The sequence below is a fragment of the Ambystoma mexicanum genome, chromosome 12 (assembly GCF_040938575.1).
Source record: "Ambystoma mexicanum isolate Mex_15411 chromosome 12, UKY_AmexF1_1, whole genome shotgun sequence".
Classification (NCBI taxonomy): Eukaryota; Metazoa; Chordata; class Amphibia; order Caudata; family Ambystomatidae; genus Ambystoma; species Ambystoma mexicanum.
The window spans coordinates 1,040,698,803-1,040,724,444 of NC_090936.1; the positions used below are offsets into that span (position 1 = coordinate 1,040,698,803).

Consider the following 25,642-nt stretch of genomic DNA (forward strand, 5'->3'; position numbering starts at 1 on the left):
GGAATGAACACTTTTCAAGCTTGGCATAGAGCTGATACTGGCAGAGTTTTGCCAGTACGGATCGAACGTGTTTGACGTGGTCTTGTTTTGATGCGGAGTACACTAGGATGTCGTCAATGTATACTAAAGCACAGACATCAATTAATTCCCTTAAAACATCGTTCATGAAATATTGAAATGCAGCTGGCGCGTTGCAAAGGCCAAAGGGCATTACTTGATATTCGTACAGGCCATACTTGGTACGAAAGGCGTTTTTCCATTCGTCACCCTTTTTAACTCAGACAAGGTGATATGCTCCTCTTAGATCTAGTTTTGTGTAGATTTGGGCGTCTTTGACTTGGTCAAACAGTTCAGGAATCAATGGCAGGGGTAACGGTTTTTGACGGTAATCTGGTTCAATGTGCGATAGTCGATGCACGTTCTTCGGTCCCCTTCCTTTTTCGGTACAAAGAACAGAGGACTGGCCGCCGGGGACTTCGAGGGACGGATGAACCCGTTTGCCAGGTATTGGTCAAGATAGGACTTCAGGTGCTGGTTTTCTGGTTCTATGAGTGCGTAGATTTGTCCACAAGGGATCTGGGCGCCGGGTATCAAGTCAATCGGTCAATCATATGGTCTGTGTGGGGGTAGGGTATTAGCTTGTTCCTTCTGAAACACGTCTTGAAAATCCTGGTACTCTTTTGGTAGGGTCCCGGCCGCTACTGTTCCCAGCGTAGAGGTTCTGGCGTCAATTGATTGTTTCTCTTGACGAGAACACGTTTGAGCACAGGTCTCGGAGAAGGCCAGCTCCTTTGCTCGCCAATCTATTCGAGGATTATGAGCTACCAACCAGGGCATCCCTAAGATCAGTCGAAACTGAGGTGCCTTGATGAGGTTGAAAGCGATAGATTCTTGATGCGCATCCCGGCACAGAAGGGTTAATGTTTCAGTGCTTTGGGATACTGGACCGGAGGCTATTTCGGTGCCATCGACTGTGGTTACCGTGTCTGTGGTTAACTTTGGACATAAAGGAAGTCCCATCTTTGTGCGAGATCTTGGTCTATGTAATTCCCAACAGCTCCACTGTCTATGTACGCTCTTGCTGCGTGCATCCGCGATGGTTGTTGGTGATCGATCAGGATCACAGGTAGTGCAAAATGGGAGGTCTGTAGTTCACTTTCCTCGCTTGACAAGTGGACCCCTACACTTGCCGGGCTGGGCAGTTTTCCGACTCTTTGGTGGGGTCTTCCTTGTCCGTAGCTCCTACTATCCTTCTCGGTGGCTTCACTGGGCACTCCTTTAGAAAGTGACCCGATTTTCCACAGTACAAACATAATTGCTGTTGCCTCCTCCTATCTCTTTCCGCCTTAGTCAAGGGTGACCTGACGCCTCCAATCTTCATTGGTTGCCCTGAGCCTTCTGTTGAACGAGAAACATTGTCCCTTGAACACACATAAATAGGGCGAGAGTCGGGTCTGATCCGATCTGCTCTTCGGTCTTGCAATCTTTGTTCTAGCTGAACCACCAGGTTAATAAATTCTGCACAGTCTTGACGTGGGTCCACTACTTGTGCAAGGACATCGTTTAGCTCTCCCCGCAGACCTCTATGAAATAATGTGGTTCTCTTCTCTGCAGGCCATTCAGCTTCAACCACAAGTCTATTGAACGTGGCGATGTATGTCAATAGGTCTTGGTTCCCTTGACGAAGGGATAGAAGTTTGTTGTCTAGAGCCTGTCCATGAGTACGACTGGGGAAAGGTTTTTCCATTTCCTGTTGAAAACCCCTGAAATCGCATAACAGAGGATCATCTTGAGTCACAATTGGTACTGACCAGTCTGCAGCACTTCCGCTCAAATAAGATAGCACAAATGCGACCCGTGATTGGTCATTTGGAAAGGCCCTGGGCCTGCAAAGGAAGTGCAGACGGCGCTGGTTCATAAAAGTGGTATATTTCTTAGGATCCCCAATGAATCGCTACAGTGGCGCCAAGGGAACTGCCCCAGGAAGGGTTATCTGAACAGGAATGGCTGATGGTACTGGCATTGTAGGCACGTTTCCCGGCAATGGTGCATGTCCCGCTTGCGACTGGAGAAGTTGTCGGCTTAGGTCATCTGTTTGTTCGTTAGCAACTATCAACTCCCTCCTCAGGGTGTTGGTCTCCTACCGGGCTGGGTGTACTTCGGAGCGTAACTGTCCCAACATTTGGGCTAACTGGTCGGTTTCTGACGTTTCCATGACGCCCAGGTGGATTTTTGGTGTGAGGCTTTGCATTCTGTAACGCTCACCTGATATCCACGGGGACGCCACTCAGCCGGTCTGGACCTCCGACCACTTCGAACCCTTCCCTGGACTTGCTCAACCAAGCACTGGGCCTTGTTTTTTTAATGTGGGGTGCTCTCCGTCCTGCCTTCGATGCAGGGGTGCGTTGGGTGATGTGGCTGGAGGGTGCCTAGTTGCTTCGCTGACATGGGCCCGGCGGACGGGGCTTGCTGCGGCTTCAGCCCAACGGGTAATTGTAATGAGTCTTACAAAAGTTCTGATGGCTCTATTCCCTTTAATACTGTGTTTTTCTTTCCTTAGGTGATGAAGGTCTTGAGGATGGTGATGCGCTGCTGAAGTAAGCAGGAATGCGGAGCGTGATGCTAATTGGCTTCCTTAGCACTAACCAATGTTCGTCTTTTCTGTGTCCTTTTAGGTGCTGCAGTAACCCAGCATGGAAGCAAGCTGAGGAGATGAGCTGCAGTGAGAAAGCGCGAGGTGCGGCGCCTCTTAAATGTTTTGCGCCAACCTGATGTGTCTTTTCCCCTTTTTCAGATTGGCGGGATGCTCCGGAGCAGAAGTTGTCTGATCGACGGGAGTTCAGGTAAGGATTAAACTCTATTTGCAAATTCGAGAGAGCTCAGTATTGCAGAATGCTTACTAACGTCTTTTCTTCTATTCTTCTCCCCTTTGGTAGGGCGCGGCATGCCGAGATGGAGATGACTCTGTCGTAGGAATCCGCAAGACTGGGAAGAGCTGGACAGAAGTTGGATGCTCTTCGAGGTGAGTATTGGCAACAAAGTTCTTATTCTTGCAGGTGCGCTGGTGCTGAAGAAAGAAGTGGGCCTCTTCAGGAGATCCGAGCACAGTGAGTGTCACGCTGCAGGTGCAGAGAAACGCAAAGCATGTTTCTCAAGCTGGGTGTGGTTTAAATAGTCTGTAGGTATCCCAGGTATCCCTGGACTGAGCCACACCCGAAAGACTAGACCGCTCATCCAGTTCAAGGAACTGAATTACATGGGGGCATCCATTGCCCCATTATATATTGCAAGTCCAATACTAAGTGGATCTCAGGACTGTGTGTGAGCTCGGTGCCAAAGGCGCCAAGTCTGAGTCCAAGTAGGTGTCTGGGGAGATGGAGAGGCCCTTAGGGGCCGACTAGGTGGCCGTGACCTGGCTCCAGCCTGATATGCCAGGGGACTGGGGGCAGGAATCGTGACACTCCGGCATCACTAGCAGTGCTGAGTGCAGCGTTGCCAGAGCACAGTAGCCCCTCCATGAGGATGGGAGGTGCAAGTATGCCTGTTTGCCACACACCCAGTAATGGTCCATTAAAGCTGCAGTTCCTTTTCGCATTTCAGGGATGAAGAGGGTTCTGTTGCAGCGTGAGTTTGAACCCATGGGTACTCTTCTTTCCCTGTGAAAGCAAAGTTCATATTTTTCATCATGCTGGATCTTTATTGGTTTCTCGAGAGCAGCGACCCATGTTAGCTTTGTGATGTGCTGGGACCATATCTGAGCGCATGTATCTTCCATCCATTGCAGTCTTTCGTCTGATAGCCCACTGTCATGATGCCTACCTCCAAGGAGCCAGGTCCGACCCAGCAACCCCAGAGGCAGGCATCATTTCCCCCAGGGGAGTGCCAGCGGGCCCAAGCTGGGGCCCTTGGGACGCAGTCCTGGCGCCTTAGGCGCCAGGCTCATGTTGGACCTCTGTCCTGGCGCCTTAGGCGCCAGGCTCATAAAGCTAGACATGTGTTCAAGTGTTTTAATGTGCACTTACCTGATGCAGACCATGCTGCCACATCCAGGCCCTCTTGAGGCCTGAATGGAACTACTTTACCTGTGGGACTACTTTCCACCCGGGTGTGGTCGGGGAAGGATACATACCTGATCGGAGGAAGGATACACACTTGGAACTTCTTCCAAAGCTATTTAGACCACACCCGATCAGCAACTCACGCTTCGCGTTGTTCTGCTCCTCGCAGCTGGACGCTCACCGTGTCAGCTCCTGCATCTGGACTTCAGCCACGCCTGTCAGCATCTTGGGTCACCTGCAAAGGGAGACAAGAGACCTTACCAGCTAAATCTGCACCACGAAGACATCACACCGACGATCCTGAAAAGGAAGACATCATTTTTAAAAGCATTTTGTTACGATCGCTGCAGCGCTGCATTTCACTCACCTTTCCTGGGTGCCTCCATCTTCAGCAGCGATCATCCGGATACACAGCCACTTCCCAGAGCCTAGAGAAAAAGACAAGAATAAGAGGTGAGAGAAGGAAGGGAATAAGACTTACCAGTTGGGTCATTCCCATTTCATTTCGGGTCTTGCCGCTTCCAGGCATTTTCCGGACCCCGGTCCCTATGGGGAAAAAAGACAAAGACATTGAATGAGCGTATACAAAGACAGTTCCCGAGCACTCATCCAGAACTAACCTTCCATTTACTGGAACTGGAACTGCACGTTTCACTTCGGGTCGGCGCCATATCTCCGGCATTCCGAACCCCGGCCCCTAAGGGGAAAAAAGACATAAGCATTAGCGCTTGCTGCAAAAAGACAATGAACATTATTATTAAGCTTGGACTTTTGAACTTGCAACAGAACTTTTACAGAGTCTTACCTGAATAGTCAAGCTTACCTGAACTCCCATCAATCCTCAATCCAGTGAAGTAACTGGGTTTCAACGCGCCCCTGCATCAGAAGCAGGATGGAGAGCTCATCCTTCCTGACCCTAAGGTGAGACTTCACGGGGAATCGTGGAAGGGTATCGTGGAGGGTTGGAAGAGAGTGGGAGGCTTGAGCATAACTCAGTCAGAAGGTAAAACTCCCTTTTCACGCACAGCCGGAGAAGCCAGAGTAGAGGGCCCTTCCTGTCCATCTTCAGAGTCCTGCGCTTCACCATTGAAGAAGCATCAGCACTCGAAACCAGACCTGCGCCTCCGTGGGAATCAGGTGAGTGTTACAGAACGCAAAGCCTACCCACAATTTCCAACACGGGCACTATGGAGACTTCAGAGACTGACCAGCTGGCCCAGCTTTTGGGGGAATTACGGGCAGAGGTGCACTCAGCCTGCCAGGAGACTAACGCTCTCGAAAGAGAACTGATCTTATCCGAGGAAAGAACAGATGACCTAGCCAAAAGGTTATTACAGGCCCAGGCAGGGCACACTCCTTTACCTAATTCCGGAGACATTTCCACATCAATGGGTTTGAGTAACCCGGTACAAATTAATCTACCTGGACACATGCCTTTGGCCCCGCCTGAACGTTTTGCGGGGGATCCCAAGAAATATGCTGTCTTTATGAACCAATTTCGTTTACACTTTCTATGCAGACCCGCAGCCTTCCCTAACAACCAGACCAAGGTAGCCTTTATACTATCTTACCTCAGTGGCAGTGCTGCCGATTGGTCTATTCCATTGGTAAATCAGGATGATCCCATTCTCCAGAATTTTCAGGGCTTCCAGGCCAGCATGGAAAGATTGTTCGCTCGACACTCTCAAGGACAGGCCCTTGATAACGAACTGCTATCCTTACGACAAGGTAATCAGGATCTTCTGTCCTACATTGCCACCTTTAACAGACTGGTTGTGGAAACTGGATGGCCAGAAAGCAAAAGGATCACATTGTTTCATCGAGGCCTGCGCGGAGAGCTTAAGGATGTTCTAGCTCAGATAGTAAACCCACCCCAGGTCTGCGCAGACTACATTGACTTGGTGGTTCAACTTGATCACAGACTTCAAAATAGAAAAGCAGATCGGTTCAAGTATGAAAACCGAGCACCGATCAAAACCCAGTCAGTAGGTAATACTCCCTTTTCACGCACAGGGGAATATTTCTGCGAGCCGGAGAAGCCAGAGTAGAGGGCCCTTCCTGTCCATCTTCGGAGTCCTGTGCTTCACCATTGAAGAAGCATCAGCACTCGAAGCCAGACCTGCGCCTCCGTGGGAATCAGGTGAGCGTTACACCCACGCAGCGCCTCTGCCTTGCACATTACTGTTGCATCTTGCCATTTATTTTCAGCGAACATTGTTCCTTTTATTGCTAAGAACGGCTCTTTAAAGCATGTTGCGCCTTCAGTATTCTTCTTGCATATCTTTTCATCAGGAGGAAGCAGTTGTAGTTTTACTGTGTGTTCCAGGAAGGTGCTCCTGATTCTACATAGTGCGAGATGAATGAGACATTGGGCTTCCACTAGTGGAGATTCTTGTGGCACCAAAACCTTAGGCGTTCCTGACGCATGAGGTATTAGTGAACACACATAACAGATACCATTTGTGGCCTGTCTCCCTGTGGTTCTCATGTCAGATTACCACTTTGTTAGACTGATCCGGATGACGAGGATCATCTACCTTATCCAACCCTAGCCCATGATATGCATCATATTTATATTGCTTTATTTGCCGTTTTTGTCTGTCTGTCAATTCATTTCTACCAGCAGTAAATGACTCTTTGTACCGTTGGCTATCAACATTCAACATTTTGTATGAATGAAGAGCATGTAGGTGATAAATAGGGAAGAGACCTGCGTTTAATTTTACAGTGGTATCACTACCAAGCTGCCAGTATTGAGGACTTGTGGGGGGTGGGTAATATCTGACATGTCAGTAGGAGACGGAGTATACACATTTTTAACATATAAGGTAGCGTATCTGGTTGTCTGCGAGTGAGTTTGTGGCATTGTAAACATTGGTGGGGTAGGCAAATAATCATCATGTACATAAATTACTTTTTCACTGTCATTCATTACAAGTAGCCCATGCTGTGGTGACACCATTGTGCGATTTTTGTGTAATGTAGTACGGTTTATGGAGGTATTATGGTCCCATACTAGTTTCACCACATCCCATATTAGTTTACCCCCTTCTTCTATTAGTTTTCCCCCTCCCACCCTTCTTTTATGCCACTAACAATAAAAGAAATGCTCCAGTACATTCCTAAACATAACAAAATTATTGAAAACACAATGGCCGTGAAATACAAGCTGCAATCATATGGATATGCCCTAGTTGCGCTTATTTCATTCCTACTGCTATCTAACTGAGTTCTAGTAGTAGCAAGTGGCCTTGTTTCTGCCATTGTAGTACTTACAGAGTGGGATATAATGTGTTAAACATGCTTTCAGTTAAGACGAGATGGAAGCAGTAACAGAACAGATGCAAAATCATGGAAACAAAGTGTGATATGATATGGCATTGTAACGCGCCTATACACAAGTGTATCAAGTGTAAAGAGGGAGAGAGAGAAAGACATTTTACACATGTATATATATATATATATACATTGATATCACTTATTTATATACATATTTTTTGCAAATGCAGTGTTACTTCTATGTTCTTAGCTGCCTAAGAACCTTTTCTCCCAATGCTTCTTAAGGCACTGCCACTTTGCATTCATTTTCTTCTGCTAGTTCTGGTGCTACACTATCGTGAGCTTTCTGACATCTGAGAGGTGGATTCAATATTTTAGGCCTTTCACTTTTACTGCTAAAGGTGTGCAATAAAACACTTCATAAGGGCCATGAAATCTTGGAGAATTCTACCTTCTCACAAAACTGCGAACATATACTAGTTCCCCAGGCATTAGAGGTTGTGTTGGGCTATCTGCAGAGGCAGTCAAAGTATACATTTCACTTTCCCTAGTGAATGGTGGGCTGTTTGTTTTGCAATTGCTCGTACAGACCTTGTGAACTGCATAAGGTAGTCCTTTAATTCCTCTCCTAACACTGTGACCGTTCTATTGGCATCAGACAGTCCTCTTCCTGGGGACAGTGGCGTTTGCATGTGTCTTCCAGTTACTATTTTGTAAGGGTACAAATTGTGGTCCTTACTAGGTTGCGTGCGCAGCTGGAATAATGCCAGTGGGAGACCATAGACCCAGTACTTTTTGAGAGTGTGGCGAATATTGGAGAATCTGTTATTTTTTCCACCACTCCATTTGCTTGCAGGTGGTAAATTGAACACATTTTATGTTTTATTCCCAGTAATGTGGCTACTTCTTTGAAAAGGTCATTTACAAAATGTGTCCCATTGTCAGAGCGTATGACATTGCATATGCCCCCCCGTGGGAACACTTGCCTTACTAAAAATGTTGCTGCACACTTTGAGTCTGGGTGGGCTTAGGGCCCTGCCTCCACCCAGCGCGAAAAGGGACAGACACCACTATCAGATATCTGGCTCCATTGCACCCCTCTCCTATGTCCGCATAATCGATGTGCAGTTCACGGAAAGGTCCAATGGGACGGGCAGTGTTCATTGCAGCGTCCTTAGTGTCATTCCTGAACTAAATGTTTGCCATGTGATGCATTCAATAGCAAATTTAGTAAGGTATTCTTGGAGGTTTGGCATAAAGCAATCCTCCTGGATGTCTGCAGCTATATGCTGCTTTGAGGTGTGGGCAGGAAAGTGCAACTGCTGGAATGCTATTTGCAATAATTCTACTGGCACCACTATCTTTCCTGTAATGTCCTGTCTCCATAGGAGATCTGTAGGTGACTGTGTGCATCCCCGTTTTGTCCACAGTTCTTGTTCTGGCTGTGGTGCTTTCTTTTGGAGGTCTATTATCTGTGCTATTGGGAGTGCATTATATCCATTTTCTTTGGGCTCTTCTACTTTACCTTTTAACACGCATTCTGTTGTTGTTTCTTTTTGAAAATATGCTGCTTGTTTTGCAGTTGTTTCTGTATCAGTATTTCGTACTCTCCTTCCTCCAACCTTACCACTGTTGCCCCTACATATTTTTCTCCAGTCTCCAGACAAATGGATGCAGACCCATCTACAAAGTACACCTCCCCCTCACTCAATGCATTTTCACTTGCTTTGGGAATGTTGTCTCCTTCTCCGTCATAAGTGCCACAATCATGATTCTGTATATCCTCTACTGTGCATGGCTCTGTGAGGAATGTCATTGGGTTGACCATTTTGCAATGTAGCACATGGATGTTGGGGCTTGAGGTGATACTTTCATAGGCTGTAGTCCTCTGTGTCGTGAGCGTGGATTTGGACCGTTCAAGTATGGCGAACAAGGAGTGTTCTACACACAATGTGACAGAGCATCCCATCACCATGTGGCACTTTTTTCAATGGCGAAGGCAGCCGCCGCAAAGGCTTGTTCGCCATGACCCCCCTTTCGCTTTTTTAATTGGATAAATTGCGGTATTGCATGGGGAGCTTGAGGGGACAATGTGTCAGGTCTGTAGCACAATCTTGACTGGCGCAGAGGCAGCACAAACACCTACGTCCCCATTGGGTCTTGGCACACTATACACCCTGCACTAACACCATGCAGGTTTCCCCACCACAACCTACCTTCACATTACATGGTCGTGCTTACTAGCAATGGATTTACAACGTAGATCGTGCTGTGTGAGTAACACATTTAGTAAGACAAAAGGAAAGCACTTAGCTGCAGGTTTCTTTTCCCACGGTCTCTCTGTGTAAATTTGTGCGGGTTTGAAAATGTTCAGAACGTTCTGTGACTCCACTGGAAAATACCAAGACAATTGTGAGTATGCACAGCGGAAGCGTTTAACAGTTCTCAGTGCACATGCGGGTTTTGTCTGCTTATGTGCGATCACTCGAACGTATCTCGGTGATCACGCTGCCAGAGGTTGCTATCACCTAGAGCGTTCATGTATTGCCCAAATCAAAGCATGCGAGTATTGAAGAGCATGCAAGTTTTTATGAGAGTTTCATGCATATTAGTCTTTGCCCCTGTTCAGAACACACTGTCATCATCTGCAATCGCAGCTGCGTATAAGACATGCATACAGCGTCAGAACATGAGCTGGTTTCCACTTATTTTGCTTATGGGAGCGGGCCTGTGGTGATCAGACGGGAGCTTGCCCTGCGAAGGTGTGCCTGCCGGAGCTCTTCGGAACACTTCCTCTCCCTCTGAGAGCTGGAATTGTGTGGCTTGTGCTTTCGCAGAAGGTTGGGTATGGTGTTTTCCCTGCTGGCAGGCCCGTGTGTCACACAGCCTGCTGAGAAATATCCGTCCCTGAGCCCTTTTCCTGTAAAAGAGAGGGAGAATTGGCCTGAGTAGTGTGTTGTGGGCCCAGACTTAAGGTCAACAGCTTCACCATAACACACAGCACTAGCAGCATGCCCAGCCATGACACAATGATGCCCTGTTGTAGGAGTGCACAGATTGTGTCTTTTATTCCCTCCTCAGCCTCTCTTATTAGGGGGTACTGTCTGACCCTGGGCAATACTGCCCTTGGCTTAAGCTTTATTTTTATTGGGGTTACTTCTTTCAATAACCCTACATCATGGGGGTTTGTAGTCCATACATTTGTTGGCACTAGCTGTAAGTGTTCATCACAGAAAGACGGCGGTGCACTGACAAGGGCCATGAGGGGGTTTGTTACTCGTCTGTTCTGTATCATTATGTCACAAGGCATGCATATCTCCATTATTATTTCCCGTCCATGTCATTGTCAGTGAACAGCTCTTCATCAGTCAATTTGCGCAGTGGTATGTTTGGGTCAATACACAGTACTGTCCGCCACTCACATCCATGCATGTCCAGGCCAATTGACACAATACGTTTTGCTGAAATCTGTACCCCTTGAAGATCGAGAGACAAAACGGTGCCAGGAAATATTTCGGGGATAACTACTGGGCAGAAAACAAATTCAGGGGGCACTCTCCATTCCTTATGTGTGATCTCTGGCCCCACTCTTGCTAACACTTGTATGCCATAAATAAACATTGGCTGGTAGCCCTGGGATGTCTGTTTCGTTTGCTAGCGTTTGTATGATAAGCACCGCTCGTATTGAGCACATGCCTGGGGTGGAGCATATTATCCCTCTGTCTGTAAATTTGATGGTCATGTTAAGTTTACTTAGTAAATCATGTCTCAGTAAATTTACAGGTGAGTTCTGATGATAGAGTAGGAGTGCTCAAACAGTTTTTCCTCCAATTTTAACATCTAACTCTTCTGTGTAAGGAACCATGATCACAGCCCCAGAGAATGCTTGCGTCTCAAAAATTTTGCAAGATAATGGGAAATCACCTTCACATAGACATGATTTCTCCGCCCCCGAGTCCACCATAAAGATAAACTGTTTGTTTCTTAACTCTGCCCCCACCAGTGGTTCCTTGTCTGGATGTAAGGTAGTGGATAGGACTGGACATGCAAGTGCTCTCTGTGGGCTGTCCTAATCTGGGTGAGTGTTCGTTTCTTGGCAGGAGAAAACATTTTCACTCAGCACACACGTACCCTGATAAGGTGCTGGTGCGCCATTAGCTGTAGTGGCGAATGGATTTGCATGCCAGTTTGTCATTTGATTTTGACGAGTTGGGCGTGTCTGCAAACAATGCGGGTTGTCTTAGTGTATTGTACCCTGATATGGGCCTACTGTCGGCTGCCCATCTGGTTCATAGGGGCCGATAGGGAGTCCATACGGGCTACCTGGGTGTGGGTGCCCATACTGCTGTTAGCTGCTGTACCTCTGAGTATTCTGTTAATTGGCCAAAGGTCGGATACACAATTCCCTTGCAAAGTGTCCCCAACTCCTGCACAACCAACATGGTCCGGGTCCACCCCCCCCTTGGTCCTTGTCCTGCATATCCATATCCTCCCCCTCCTCGCTGCTCTCGATCCCCACCTCTTCCTCTTGCCGGTCTTCCCTGGCATTGGGGTCCCATGTACCGTTCCTCTCCACCCCATTTCTCCTGCCCACTGTCTGCCAATTCAGCTGCCATCCTAGCCTGTAGCACTAGTGGCCCCTCCCCATCTTCTCCCTGCCGTTCCGAGGGTGGCAGTGCAGTTACTGCCGCAACCTTCATTAACTTACTCTGCACAAGCTTTTCTTCATCTGTTAATCTCCTCTGAGCTATTTGTTTTTTATCTTTCTTTGATCCTCCTGCAGTGGTGTACTATGATGCTTTGTATCTCTGGCCACCCCTTAGATTCTATCCAGCTATTTTATCAAGGGCCTTCTGTACCTCCTTTGGGAGGACTTGCTTAAAGATAAAATAGAAAAGGGCGGTGGACTGGTCGCAGGCTGTGCCCGTCTACGCTCGCCACAGCTCCTGCACCTGAAGAATGAATTGCGCAGCATCTTCCTCGTCCCCATGGTACATTGCATTACAGAGTGTAAATCTGGGGTGTCAGGGAAGCTCCTCTGCAGTGCATCCCATACTTGTGCCCTTACATTATTGAAGAATGCCCCGTCATGCATGTGATTTCCCATGGTCACTGCCGGAAACCCTGCCTTCACCCACACTGCGTCTGCTTGGTCTCCCAATGCAGATATTAAAAGGCTTTTAATGTCTCCAATTGCTAATGGAACTCCCACTGTATTATTCTCAAATGCATAAATCCATTTCCCTGCATCCCCTGAAAGCAGTGAAAGTGCTTTGAGGAGATTGTTCTTATCCATCAGTTCCCCGAGGAAAAAAATGAGGTCGTCCTGCCCCCTTGTGGATGGGGGGCATCTGTAATTTTGATCTCACCTTCCCCTTACTTACCTTTACTCCTTTTTTCTTTGCCAGTGCTATTCTTCCTAAACTGTTTCGAAACCTTCCCTCCCAGCCTTCTTCTACTGCTGTTACTTGTGGGGTGGCACACTGAATCTGCTGCACCCCTCCTACTGCCCCTTTGTCGGCCTCATCAAAGTCGCTCCACTTTTCCTCCTCTCTTTCGGAAGCTACTGTATCATATCCCATGCTTTCCACCTCACCTTCTCGTTCTACCCCCACTGCTTTTATTGGGGTGATGTCTAGTCTAAAAAGGAAATCCCCGGATTTCCATTTGTCTTCTGGTAATGCAGAGGTACTCGTTAGTGGGGGTTGTAATGGCGGTTGCCCACCCACGGACAAGGGTAGCGTTGTTTCGCACAGTGTTCATAATCACGCCAGTTCTGCCTGGGTGGAAGTTAACACTATTTCTAGATCTCAAGTGGTGGGCCCTGCGGGGCAGGAGTCGTGTTTGATGGAACATATGGAGGAGGTGGTGTGACAGGTGTTATGGGCGCGCTTGCCCCTGGCACATACACTGGGTCCGCGTACCCTTCTGCGGTTCTTGTAAGCAATGGGTATATTTTCTTTGGTTCCTCCCTTTCTTTCCCCTTATCTTCTGCTTCGTCATTTGGCACGGCTGTGGGCTCTATTTGCTTTTCCTGTTTATTTTTTGGGGGTGTGTTTCATCGAATATCCTCCACAAATCTAGCACCTCTTGTCTATTTTGGAGCTGTTTCCCCTTGTATTTTGCCATTAAGTAGGGTGCTACCCCTCCCCCTTTATTTCAGTCACCCACTGCCCATGATATTTCTTTATTTGGTCACTGTATAGGGGGAGGTGCTTACAAATGTGTGAAAGTGGCATGTCTAGACCCATATTTGTCAAAAGACCTTCTCTTTCGGTCCCATTTCCTCTCTGCCGTGATACTTCAACCTCTAACGTGTCAATCACAGTTTTCAATTGTTTACTTTAAAACATTACTTATGCATTGTCACGTCAGATACATGAAACAAAATCATTGAACATTTTCACAGGACAAAGCAAAGAATATATCGACAACATCAAACAAAGAACATAAAGCACTTTAGAGTAAACCCATATGCCCCTAATCCCCTTTTTACTCAACCTTGGGTTATCTTTTCCCACACTCAACACTCACATCACCCCTGCCCCTTGTGTGCCTACCTCCACAAGAGTTATAGAATGGTAAAGATAATAAATACTACTATTTCCCGAGCCTACTAAATATATTATGCTCCTACTTTATTCCTTTTTCTCACTTATTGCCAGCACTGATTCGGGACAGCGCTTTGCGGCACCGCCTTCCACCCCCTTTCGGAGCTAGGTTCCTGTATCTCCTCTTATTTTCTCACCATACTATTTTATAAAAACCTATTGGCCATGAAAAAAGGGAAGTGCTTCGTTTTCAACAATCTCTCCATTCAATCACTCTCAACCCAACCCTTGTGTGTTCCCCTTAATTAATCTGCTCCATACCTTCCCCTTTCCCTCTTTTATTTCCCCTTGCAATCAATACTCACATGACTGTGGTATTCCAAGAACCTTTGTTTGCCGTCTATACACAAATGGGGGCCTACCTGTCGTGGCCCTGCCCGGCGAGCAGTTGGGCAAAGCCAGGACCCACAAACCCTTCTTCGCTGCGTACGCGTTTTTGTTTAAGACTGGTCAGCCGTAGGAGGGGGGGGGGTTGGCCCTTCTGGGGAAGCCCTGGATCTCACTGAAGTACGGGGGACGCCAAGGAATATCATGACGACGGTCACCAAATGAAGGCATCCATTCCCTGACACAATATCCTAAACCTCAAATAATGGACACACCCCGCTAGGGAATGAGACTAGGAGATAGATTGTAAGTAGAACAAAGTTTTATATAAGATAATTGTGCATGCAGAGAACTCTGCTGCCCAGAGAGCGCTCTGCCAAACATTACATGGGCAGCACATTATAAGATGAAAACGTGTCACTGATGACGGCAAACTATAAGTACACAATTCTACAATATAATTGGTGAGGCACATTAGTACAGTATGCATCTTTAGGTGCTGGCCACGTTGGATTGGCGGTTGCTTGGGTGTCCCTCTCTCAGCACGTGGGTCAGCTGGGCTCATCTCCGCTGGCTGAAGGCCATGCCGGCAAAGTGATACATTCCCTGACTGGCTAAGCTAAACTGACAGAATCTGAGGGCATGAGACAAATGACCATCATAAATGTTTGGCCCGAACAGGAGTACTTTCAAAGCTCACTAATAGGTTATATATCTACATTGTACCCTTTGCACATTGGCACCCATAAATCTAATGCCCTGATCCAGGTGCCCATCTTGGGGGGCTTTGATCTACCTGAAGCCTCACCATACAGATAGAGATGTGTTCGTTTTAGGATGAATATATTGGTGTATGGGATTAGGGCTATGGCGATTGCTCTCCTCTGGTCACTGCAAGGGGTCAGATGTGTATCAGCAGGTTATGGCAAAGCGGGGAGGGGGTCAAGGGAGCACAAGCAGGTTAGTGGAGATGGATGTTCACAAGGGCTGGGGCCTGCTCCGGTCTCACACAGTGCAGTGAGCTCATCTTCCTTCTGTGTGATACTAATTATTGCAACAATAAATGGCTGGACTTCCATGAGAACAGAGTCCGTGTAGAGCTGGCAGGAGGAAGGGCTGGTTCGGGCTGTGTGTGCGAGGTGCTGGGCAGGGGGAGAGATAGTTTTCTAGAGATCATTTTCGGGCCTAGTAAAAGATGGCATCTGGTGTGTTACAAGAAATAGGGTCTTTGGGCTTCAATAAGGCTTGGTTACATGATTCTTTTGTTAGTAATGATAGGGAGATAATGCAGGTCATGCGTAAGTGGGAAGGGGAGCGTCTCCCCCCTCCAGCATAAGAGGGATCTGTCCATTCGGAGATGGTGTGGGGGTGGAAAAAGACCACCTCTCCCCCAACAGGGTTTTGATTATGAGCCAGTCATAATCGGTAGCAGAGGCTTATGGTCAGTCACCACTGTCACCGGCCGTCCCAGCACGTACAGTCAAAAGTGCTGACACCCCTAAAAGACCACCAGGGCCTCCCACTCGATTTGCAAGTATCCGTTTCCAACAGTGCCTTGCTCGCATAGGCAATCGGCCAGACTTCACCTTGTACTTCTGTTTGAGTGAGGACTGCACCCAGACCAAACGGGCTGGCGTCCACAACCACCTCTGATGCCAATGATCGATCAAAAAATGCCATGTGGCCTCTGCTGTTAGCGCACCTTTCACATCTTCAAACGCAGCCTGTTCTAACGGGCCCCACTGCCAGGTTGCATCTCTCCTGGTGAGACTTCTCAGGGGCTGCGACCTGAAGGCTAGGTTCCAGATGAAACGACCACAATAGGTGACCAATCCCAGGAAGGGTCAGACTTCAGTTACATTCTCTGGGGGCCATGCCTCCATAATGTCCTTGACCTTCCAGGGGTCGGGTGACAAGCCCCCTTCCTTGAAAACAAATCCGAAAAACTCAATTTTTCTTTTGAGGAATTCACTTTTCTTTGTGCTAGGTCAGCCCCAGGCCCTGCAGCCGTTCCAGAGTATTTACCAGCCGTTCCATGTGTTCATCCTCCATCTTTGCAAACACCAGAATGTCATTGCTGATGTTGATGATACCTTTGAGATCTGCCAGGGCCCCAAGGATGGTGGTTTGGCACACTTCTGTTGCCGATGACACCCCAAACATTAGGTGCTTTTACTGGTAGAGGCCCTGGTGCATGGTAAAGATGGTGATGTGTCTCGAGTCCAGATGTAACACCACCTGATAGCCGCCGTCAGGTCAAGCTTAAAAAAGAAACGAGCCCCCTGCAGTTCTGCAATGATGTCGTCAATCGTGGGTGTGAGGTGTCTCTCTCGCTTGATGGCCTTGTTCGAGAGCCTCATATCCTCACAGAGCCTCACCGAGTCAGGTTGTTTTTTCTTCCATGCAATGACTATGGGAAACACCCACGGGGTAGGTCCATCCACCTTCTCGATGATGTCCAGCACCACCAAATTGTCCAGTTATTTGTCCACCAGTTCCCGCAAATGGAATGGGACTATGCAGTGTTTGAGCTCAATCGGCTGTATGGACTCATCGATATGCAGCCTCACAGATTCGCTGACCATGCGGCCTATCCCCTCGAAGAGCTGGCTGTACTTTCCGAGAAGTTCCCGTACGTCTTCCAGGTACAGTGCATAGGCGAAGGTTACGGTGCCCAGTGCTTCTGCCGCTGCACAGCTCAGGAGAGTGTTGCTGCTTACACTCGTCATATAGAATCAAGCTTTGATGGATATCTCTCCATGTTCAACTTTCGCAACAAATGCTCCGGCCAATGGAATGGGCTGCTCACCGCCAAACTTGAATATCTGCGCTCTCGGCTTCTGCAATGTGGGCGGTGCCACCATGGCATCATAGTGCACCCATGCCATTACGTTGACTGATGCCCCCGTGTCAACTAGCACAGGTACCGTTGCCTCATTGACCTGCACGAGACACTGTGGTTGCCTCCTGGTGGTGGTACGCAGTGCACTAATGCTGGATATGAAGAATATGTTCTCTTCCTCATCCTCCGCTTTGTGAGTCAGATCATCTTCCCCTTCATCTACCTGGGAGACATTGGGCGGGCGCTGTTGCCTAGAGAAACATGCCCTTACCAGCACCCTCTGCACCACAACAGGCACCGGTGCCCTGCATATCCAGGCATATTGGTTGAGCGTCCCACAACATCCACACCCCTTCCCCTGCGCCGGGCTTTCCACAGGATGCGGAAGATCGTAACCGCACTTGAGGCGTAACTCGTGGGGCCTGCCTCCTCTGTCACGCTGGCCACCACTTGGTAGTCGGGCACCTTTCCCTCATTGACCTCGGCCAACGGCAAACACCTCCTCCGTCTTCGCTGGCCAAATGTCTGCATCCATCTTTGACGCCTGCAACTCGGAAACTTCATGGCACCGACCCAGCTCTAGTATGCAAGGCAGTGCGAGTCCCGGTTCCCACAGCACCTGCCTGCTCAGCTTTCCAGACAAACAGCCCTGTATGAGCTGGTTTCTGACCATGGTTTGGGGTTTTCCTAGGCAAACGACATCGACATCCAGCGCAGACGTCCATAGAACGTGTCCAGAGACTCATCATCTGTCGGGTGCTACACATGACAAAGCGCTCATAGTCTGCATTGGCTAATGGCATGAAATGCTTGCGCAACGCGTTCTTGGCTGCTGTGTAAGATGCATCCACCGGCTGTAATGATTGGAAGACTTTTGTGCACTGCTGGGCCTGCCGAGTATATAAGCATGGCCACTTTGCTATCCTCATCTGTCTCATCCGTGGCCCGGAAGTACATGTCCAGCCAGTCTATCCGGCGCCTCCACCTCGGTCCAAGACTCGACGGGCACCAGAAATATCCTCCCCAGCGCACAGTCCAAAGTGTCCAAAAATTGAGCATGCAAATATTTGCCACCACTCCACCCTCAGGTTTGCTGTAGTGATTGCCCCTCCACTAATGTCCTAACAGCCAGGAATATGGAATTTCCTCCCCAGCACACAAGCCAAAGATCCCAAAAATGGAGTTGGGTGGGACAAAGGAAAAAAAAAAAGTCTAGGCCTCACCTCAAACTTGAAAGAAAAGTGTTGAAAAAACACTCCAAATGGTTACCAGCAACAGACGTTGCCCGCTGCATGAGGGGGGTCCATAAATTCACATGGGAGGTGCACGAGCACTCCCAACGGGAGCTGCAACCCTCACCACCACGTGTAGACAAAATGGCAGCTGTCCGCATAGAACTCACCGACTCAGTGGCATGGAAATCTGGAGAAAATGCCCCTGGAGATCTCACTGCCTTAGCCCTGCAGGTTCGCGTCGGATTGACCATGCAACCTCGTTGCCACTGTTAACGGTTGCCCGTGTGCCCCTCCGGCCCAGTGAGCCACCCCCAGCATACAGAGCACACTATGCTCTCTGCTTGGGCTCCATGGCCGTGGCACGCCCAGTTTATTACATGCACATGCGGCAGAGTTGCCTCACTCCGCCGCGTGTGTGTGCCCTTAAAAGGGCAGGCACGCACTTGTGTGACCGGCAAAGTTCAAATCTGCCTGCCGGAGACAGCGGCCACGGTAGGCAGACTGTCACGGAAGAACGGTACCAGTGTTTCCGTTTTCCCCATTCCTATAGAGTTATGGGAATAAAGAATTACAATTTACCGGCGCCTGACTTTCCGGACCCCCGGGGTTGTAAAACTGGCACGGTTACCGCCAGACTCGTAATGAGCCCCAGTGTGTTCCACCGTGGTGTGGTGGACACGGGGCACCCCGCCACAGCCCCACTTTTTGGAGAATGCTGCCGCATGGTCCACTTAAAGCAAAGTACTGCTGCTGTCTGACCGTATGCAGCAGGTCAGGCCTAGCACAAACATTTGCTGTATAATCAGCGCATTGTGCCCTGGTATCTTCTTACTCAGGCCAGTTAGACAGTGCTGGAAATCCCAGACTCAGCTCTCTTTCCCAGAGAAGAGCGTAAAAACCCAGAATCTCTGGGATGAACACGGAATCTAGGTAGGCATGCTGGTGAGTCTCATTTAGGAGCTTCTGCATGAATGCTAGTGAAGCTATTGTAGTGATTTTTCATTTCATTTAAATCACTCGACACAAGTATACTTAAGCTTGTTCCGTAAGTTTAATCGGAGGAGCCCCCGAAGCGGCCCTCTCAGCTGAGGCACATCTTCGCATAACATTCCATCAACATTCTGGAATGTTATACGAAGATGTAACTATGGCAACAACCTACAATCTTACATCTCCCTTTCTAAACAATAAAATACATATTATATTCAAATAAGATTTTCTGTTAACCTAAACTAAAACACTAAACAATATAAACTTTTAACATCACACTATGTCATTTTAACCAATAAAAGGATACAATTTCTTCCATGTTTTTTTTTTTCTTTTATCAGCCAGTCTTGAAAATATCACTATGTTGAGGTCTTCAATAATATACATAGTCTTGTTTGTAATTCCATCTTCTTTTTCTACTTTTTGAACCTGACTGAAAACTATCATTTTTCTTTTCAATAAGATCTTTCTGTACTTCCTTCTCTGGTAACCTTCCTTTTCCTGCAACAAAATCATCTTCTTCATATCTTATCACTTCATTCTCTTTTGCCAACACGATATCATCACATGACCATTTCTTGCCATCTTCCAGTATCACTGACTTTCCTGAGCATTCCATAACTTTCTGTGGAGCCCGAAACTTGGACTCTCCTTTCATCACACGTATTGGTTCCCTCACTCTCACCATATCACCTTTCCTAATTGTACTTTCTTGAACATTTCTCTGCTTGTCATAATAACTTTTATATTTTTCTTGTTTCCTTTTCACCTTGTCCACAATGTCCTCCATGTTAAGTTTTTTTTTATTTTCATTGCTCATCATCCACGCAGGCCTCAACCTATTGGTGAAGAGTCTCCCTCTCATCAATGTAAATGGCACCTCCTCGGTTATTGAATGTGGTGTGACCTTATATGTAGTGAGTGCTTCTTTAAGTGTCTCCTTCCATGGTAATCCATTTGCACAAGCTAACTGTAATATACCTTTAATGAAACGATTCATCCTTTCCACCAGTCCATTACCCATTGGGTGGTACAACGCTGTCGTATTATGTTTGATAGATCTGTCTCTTAAAAATCCTTGAATCTCTGACGACATGAACTGAGCTCCATTATCTGACACAATTTCTTGTGGGTCTCCTTCTCTACTAAAAATCTCATCCAAAAACTTCACTATTTTAATAGCTGTCACTGACTCCTCTGCTATGCCACATTCCACCCACTTTGATGTATAATCAACTAACACCATTAAATAGATCTTCTGACACTCCAAAGATTCATATGGACCAGCTATATCAATAGCCAATTTAGTCCATACAGTAACAGGAATGTCCACCGGTTGTAATGGGGTCACTCGCACAGATTTGCTTTTGTCACTTACAGCACAAGCAGTACAATTTTTAACTAAAGCTTCCATATCACTCCACATGTTGGGCCACCAGTAAGCTTCTCTTACTCTTCTTTTCGTCAACATTCTACCAACATGACCTTCATGCGCAATGTCCATAATTTTTTTCCTTAAAATTGTAGGGGGTATTATTCGATCTCCTCTATACACACATACCTCATCACTGGACAATTCATCTTTAAATCTTTCCCATTGACTCAACTTGTCATCAGTTTCTCTCCAACCAGCTTCAATAGCCTTCCTCAACATCTCTTGTTCAATATCATTGTCTGTTGCTTCCATCCAATCTTTTTTTGAAAAACTAGGATGTACTTGAGCTATGATACAGTCCATGCTCTGTTCCTCTCTGAAGCCTTGTTCATCCTCACCGTTGTCTAGATTATTTTCACATGGCAATCTAGAAAAACAGTCCGCAACAACATTATTCTTTCCCGGTGTGTACTTTATGGTCACATTAAATTGCATAATAATCAAAGTCCATCTTCTTATACGTGGAGACATCATGTGGGAATTTTTTGCGTTCAATACGTGAACAAGAGGCTTATGATCAGTTCTTACATCTACGGGAATTCCCCAAATAAGACTCTTAAAATGTTCCAATATCCACTTTACTCCAAGTGCTTCTTTTTCTATTGTTGAATAACTTCGTTCAGCTCCTCTTAATGTCCTTGATGCAAACGCTATGGGAACTACTTCTCCATTTTGAACTTGTTCCAAAATACCCCCTAAACCTATATTGCTTGCATCCACTGCTATTCTTGTTCTGGCACTTGAGTCAAACAATTTCAAAGCTGGTGCTTTATTAATCATAGTCTTTATCTTTTCAAACTCTTTTCTGCATTCTTCTGACCAAACATATTTCATTCCTTTGCACATCAACTTCCTCATGCTTTCAGTGTTATCTGAGTAGTGATCAATAAATTTTGAATAATATTCTGTGAGACCCAAAAAACTCCTCAACTGGTCTTTGTTGTTTGGTTCCGCTATTTTAAGGATGGTGTCCACCAAAGCTTCTTTAGGCATAATGCCTTCTTTATCACTTATACGATGACCTAAATATGTCACTTCAGTTTGTTTTATTTTACACTTTTCAATCTTGAGTGTCATACCCTTCTGCTGTAACATTTGCAGCACAGCTAACAATTTTGCATCATGCTCCTCTTGGGAATTTCCCGACACCAAAATATCATCTTGGAAATAATACACTCCTTGTAGACCTTCAAACAGATGATGCATTAACCTCTGAAACACTGCAGCTGCCGAAGCCAACCCAAACGGCATTCTTTTGTATCTAAAAGCTCCCAAAGGCGTCACAAAAGATGTCAAATGTCTCGATCCATTTTCAAGTACTACCTGATGGTAGGCCGATGACAAATCTAACGTCGTGAAAAATTTTGCTGGACTCATGGTGGATAACATCTCTCCAATATTCGGTAAAGGATGTCTGTCAATCCATATGTTGGCATTTAAATCTCTTAAATCGACACACATCCTGATGGATCCATCCGTTTTTTTAACCAAAACTATAGGCGATAACCATTCTGAACTTTCAATAGGTTCAATAACGTCTTGTTTGCATAATTTCTCTATCTCAGCCTTTAATGCATCTCTAGTACCAATGGGTATACTTCTCACTTTATGTACCACTGGTGTCACACCCCGTTTTAGAATAATGCGATGCTCAAATCCTTTCAGTAAACCAATCCTGTCATTGAAGACATTCGGAAAAGATTTTGCCAAACTCTCTGCATTGTCACATACCTTTTCAGAAATGCACAGAATGGGTACACTTTCTCCTGGATGAATTTTGATATTCAATGCAGCTTGCTCCCACCATCCTATTATTGAAAAACCATCCTCCGCCACATACAATCTGCAGTATGTCTTGCGTCCTTCAAATCTCAATTTCACCCAAATATAACCTATAATATTAATCGGTGTCTTTCCATACCCTGTTGCTCTGGTGGTCGTCATCTGTAAATCTTCCATCTTCCTCTTCAAAACATTTACATACGTCTGTACATCCACCATAGTATAAGGTGAACCTGTATCTACCATCACTTGTAACGTTACACCATCTATATCCATAGGAACCCAAGATCCTACTCCATCATCTCTTGGTGTGACAGTAAGTATCTGGATTCTATCTTCCGCCCGATCAGTTATTGCTACCAAATTACTGGAACCAGCATTCTCCTCGACAGCTCTCACCCCCATGGTACTTGCATTCCTGCTTCTATAAAATCGACCAGCAGTCCTGCCAACTCTGCCATTAAATCTGCTTCTTCCTCTGTTAGTGCGACACATCTTTCCAAAATGTCCAGTATATCCACACCTAAAACACTCTGCTGCGAATGCTGGACACTCCTTTTCTGTGTTTTCATGTTTACTCCATCCACAACATGTACACCTACTACTGTGCTTGACTGCACTTCCTCCATCTTGTCTGTACCCACCAGATGTCTCTGTCCTGACCATTCTTTTGACCATGGCAATCAGTTTTTCTTCCTGATTGTTTTGCTGTTCATCATCTATACCTTGGACTGACTTAATTCCAGGGAACTCTGGTTTACTTTGAACCTCTCTCATGCATTTTTCACCCAATTCCATTGACCTGGCTATTTCCAACGTTTTTTCTAATGTGGGATTTTTCGCTTGCCACAGTCGTTGCTGAATGCGCGGGTCAGCCACATGTAACACTATCTGATCTCTCAAATATTCGTCGGTGACTCCAGTGAAAGCACACGTGGCCATTAGTCCTCTCAATGTCGCTACATATGAATCAATACTTTCCTCTTTGCCCTGTTTTCTTGTGAAAAATCTGTATCTTTCCAACACAATGTTTGTCTTATTACCAAAATGCTTGTTCAATTTAGCCACTGCAATGTCATACTTTCTTGACCCACTGGACGCTTCACCCCATGTTTCTTCATCTTGCTCAAGATCAGGTAATGATCTAAATATTCTTAGAGCTTCTGTGCCAATACAGTGTAACAAAGTGGCTTCCTTCTGATCATCATTGAATTTTGCCCCTCCTATCGCTCTCAAATACACTTGAAAGTTGTCCTGCCACTGCTCCCAAGGGCATGTTGGATTGCCAGGAGCCGACAGAAATTTTATAGGAGCAGCCGTGTTTTGCATGGCTAAAGTTTGATGATTAACATGTAATGCCCTACTCATATGTGGTATCTATCAAAATGTCCAGTATATTTCCTTGTTTGTTAATATCTGCTGTTTACACCATATATTTTTCCTTGCCTCCCAACAACAGCCTGACTCAGTATGGCCATGCATCTATAAACATTGGCTTATTTTCCTTCAGTGCGTTGTCCATAACAGCAGCTGATCGCCGTAATCACGATCGTAAACAAACAGTTTTTTTTTTTTTTCCAAGATGGCGGCACGCAACTCACGTTCTAGGGTCCTTTACTCTAGTCTTTAACGACGGTTGCTCATACCTCTCGCACCGTCCTCGATTACTCTGGTGAGTGGATTACTTAATTTCCCTGCATGCTGATACTGTTTCCTGTAGCCGCCCACCCGTACTTGTATCGTTGCTGTGCGCAGCAGCCCACCAAAAACCAGCCGGTATAAAGTATGACTTTCACTGCATCATTTCTTCCTGTCCGGGGGCTCCCTCCACTAACCAGCATCCTCGTTGCCAATTGTAGTGATTTTTCATTTCATTTAAATCACTCGACACAAGTATACTTAAGCTTGTTCCTTAAGTTTAATCGGAGGAGCCCCCGAAGCGGCCCTCTCAGCTGAGGCACATCTTCGCATAACATTCCATCAACATTCTGGAATGTTATACGAAGATGTAACTATGGCAACAACCTACAATCTTACAGCTATGTCCAACTCGCCTGCACGTGGTTGCCTTCCATAGTTAGGAATCATGCTCATGGTGTTGACCCCAGCCTTCTCACGCATGGCCACTGACAACCTGAGACCTCTGCCAACACGGGTGACACTCCAAACACCAGGCGAGAGACGTATGGGTGTCATCAAAGGGGCGTTCTCAATCTAAATGTCACATGTACTGCTTCCGAAAGGCATGAGTCACGTCCGTTGCCCTAAAATACGTGTTTTGTGGCTAGCTGTCTTTTTAAGCATGATGTCACACACAAACAAGCCAATCGTGCCTGCCTAGTCTGCCCCAGCATAAGCGCCAATCCTCCCAAATTACTGGGCACTAATATAATGTCAGGCAACACGTCTTCCCTTCATCTGCATATCTCTGCCTGACTTCCTGGACGCGACTGCGACACCTCCCCCACACAAGCGCTCAGTTTACTGTACTGGGCGTGCGCAGCAGTTTCTCTGCAACATGCCTTGAGTAACAAGCTGGAACGCATGCGCAGAAATTGTAGGCAGGACCTGAACGAAGACCCTGCCCTCTCGACTGGCCTCATCCTTCCAACTGACTGAGCTGATAAATCAACTGCCTCTCTCGAGCCGCGCCTCTGAACCGGCCCCCAGGCGAGTTGACGCATGCGCAACTTGCCTCGTGTGGTACCGTATTTTGCTACGCGTGCTTTCACGTGAAAGACTCGTCGTCCACGTCACACTGCGCATGTGCCCTGTGCGTGCACTGGTCTGGTGTGCTGCCTCTCTCCTCGCGCTGTGCTGTGCGTGGCGCGCGTTCTACCCTGCCTCATTGTCTCCCACCTCTCCACCGTTATCGCCTCGTTTAAGTTCCCCTGTCCGTCGTCGGCAGCAGCACCAACATCAAGGTAAAAGGCTTAGTTTGGCGGAGTGTCTGCAGTGCTTGTCTAAAGGCTGTAGGCTTCAGTTTGCAAAAAAAGGGGCTGACGCTGAGGGCTGAAGTAGTACCATTTTCCCCAGTGTGTTCTTGGGACAAGATAAGTGATCTAAGCAGGCAGACCATGATC

At 46.9% G+C, this 25,642-nt stretch overlaps 1 protein-coding gene across 7 annotated transcripts in view; it reads left to right on the forward strand.

Moving 5' to 3' along the window:
• IMPDH1 (inosine monophosphate dehydrogenase 1) overlaps window positions 1–25,642 on the forward strand; it is a 971,605-nt gene that overhangs the window by 433,192 nt on the left and 512,771 nt on the right. Inside the window, exon 1 of one of the 7 annotated variants that reach the window (XM_069629573.1) lies at window positions 25,294–25,483. The exons of 4 other annotated variants lie outside the window; for them this stretch is intronic. The gene's annotated coding sequence lies outside the window, so the exon portion shown is untranslated. Of the gene's footprint in view, window positions 1–25,293; window positions 25,484–25,642 lie in introns of those variants that run through there. 2 more of the 7 variants (XM_069629574.1, XM_069629575.1) reach the window with 2 other exon arrangements.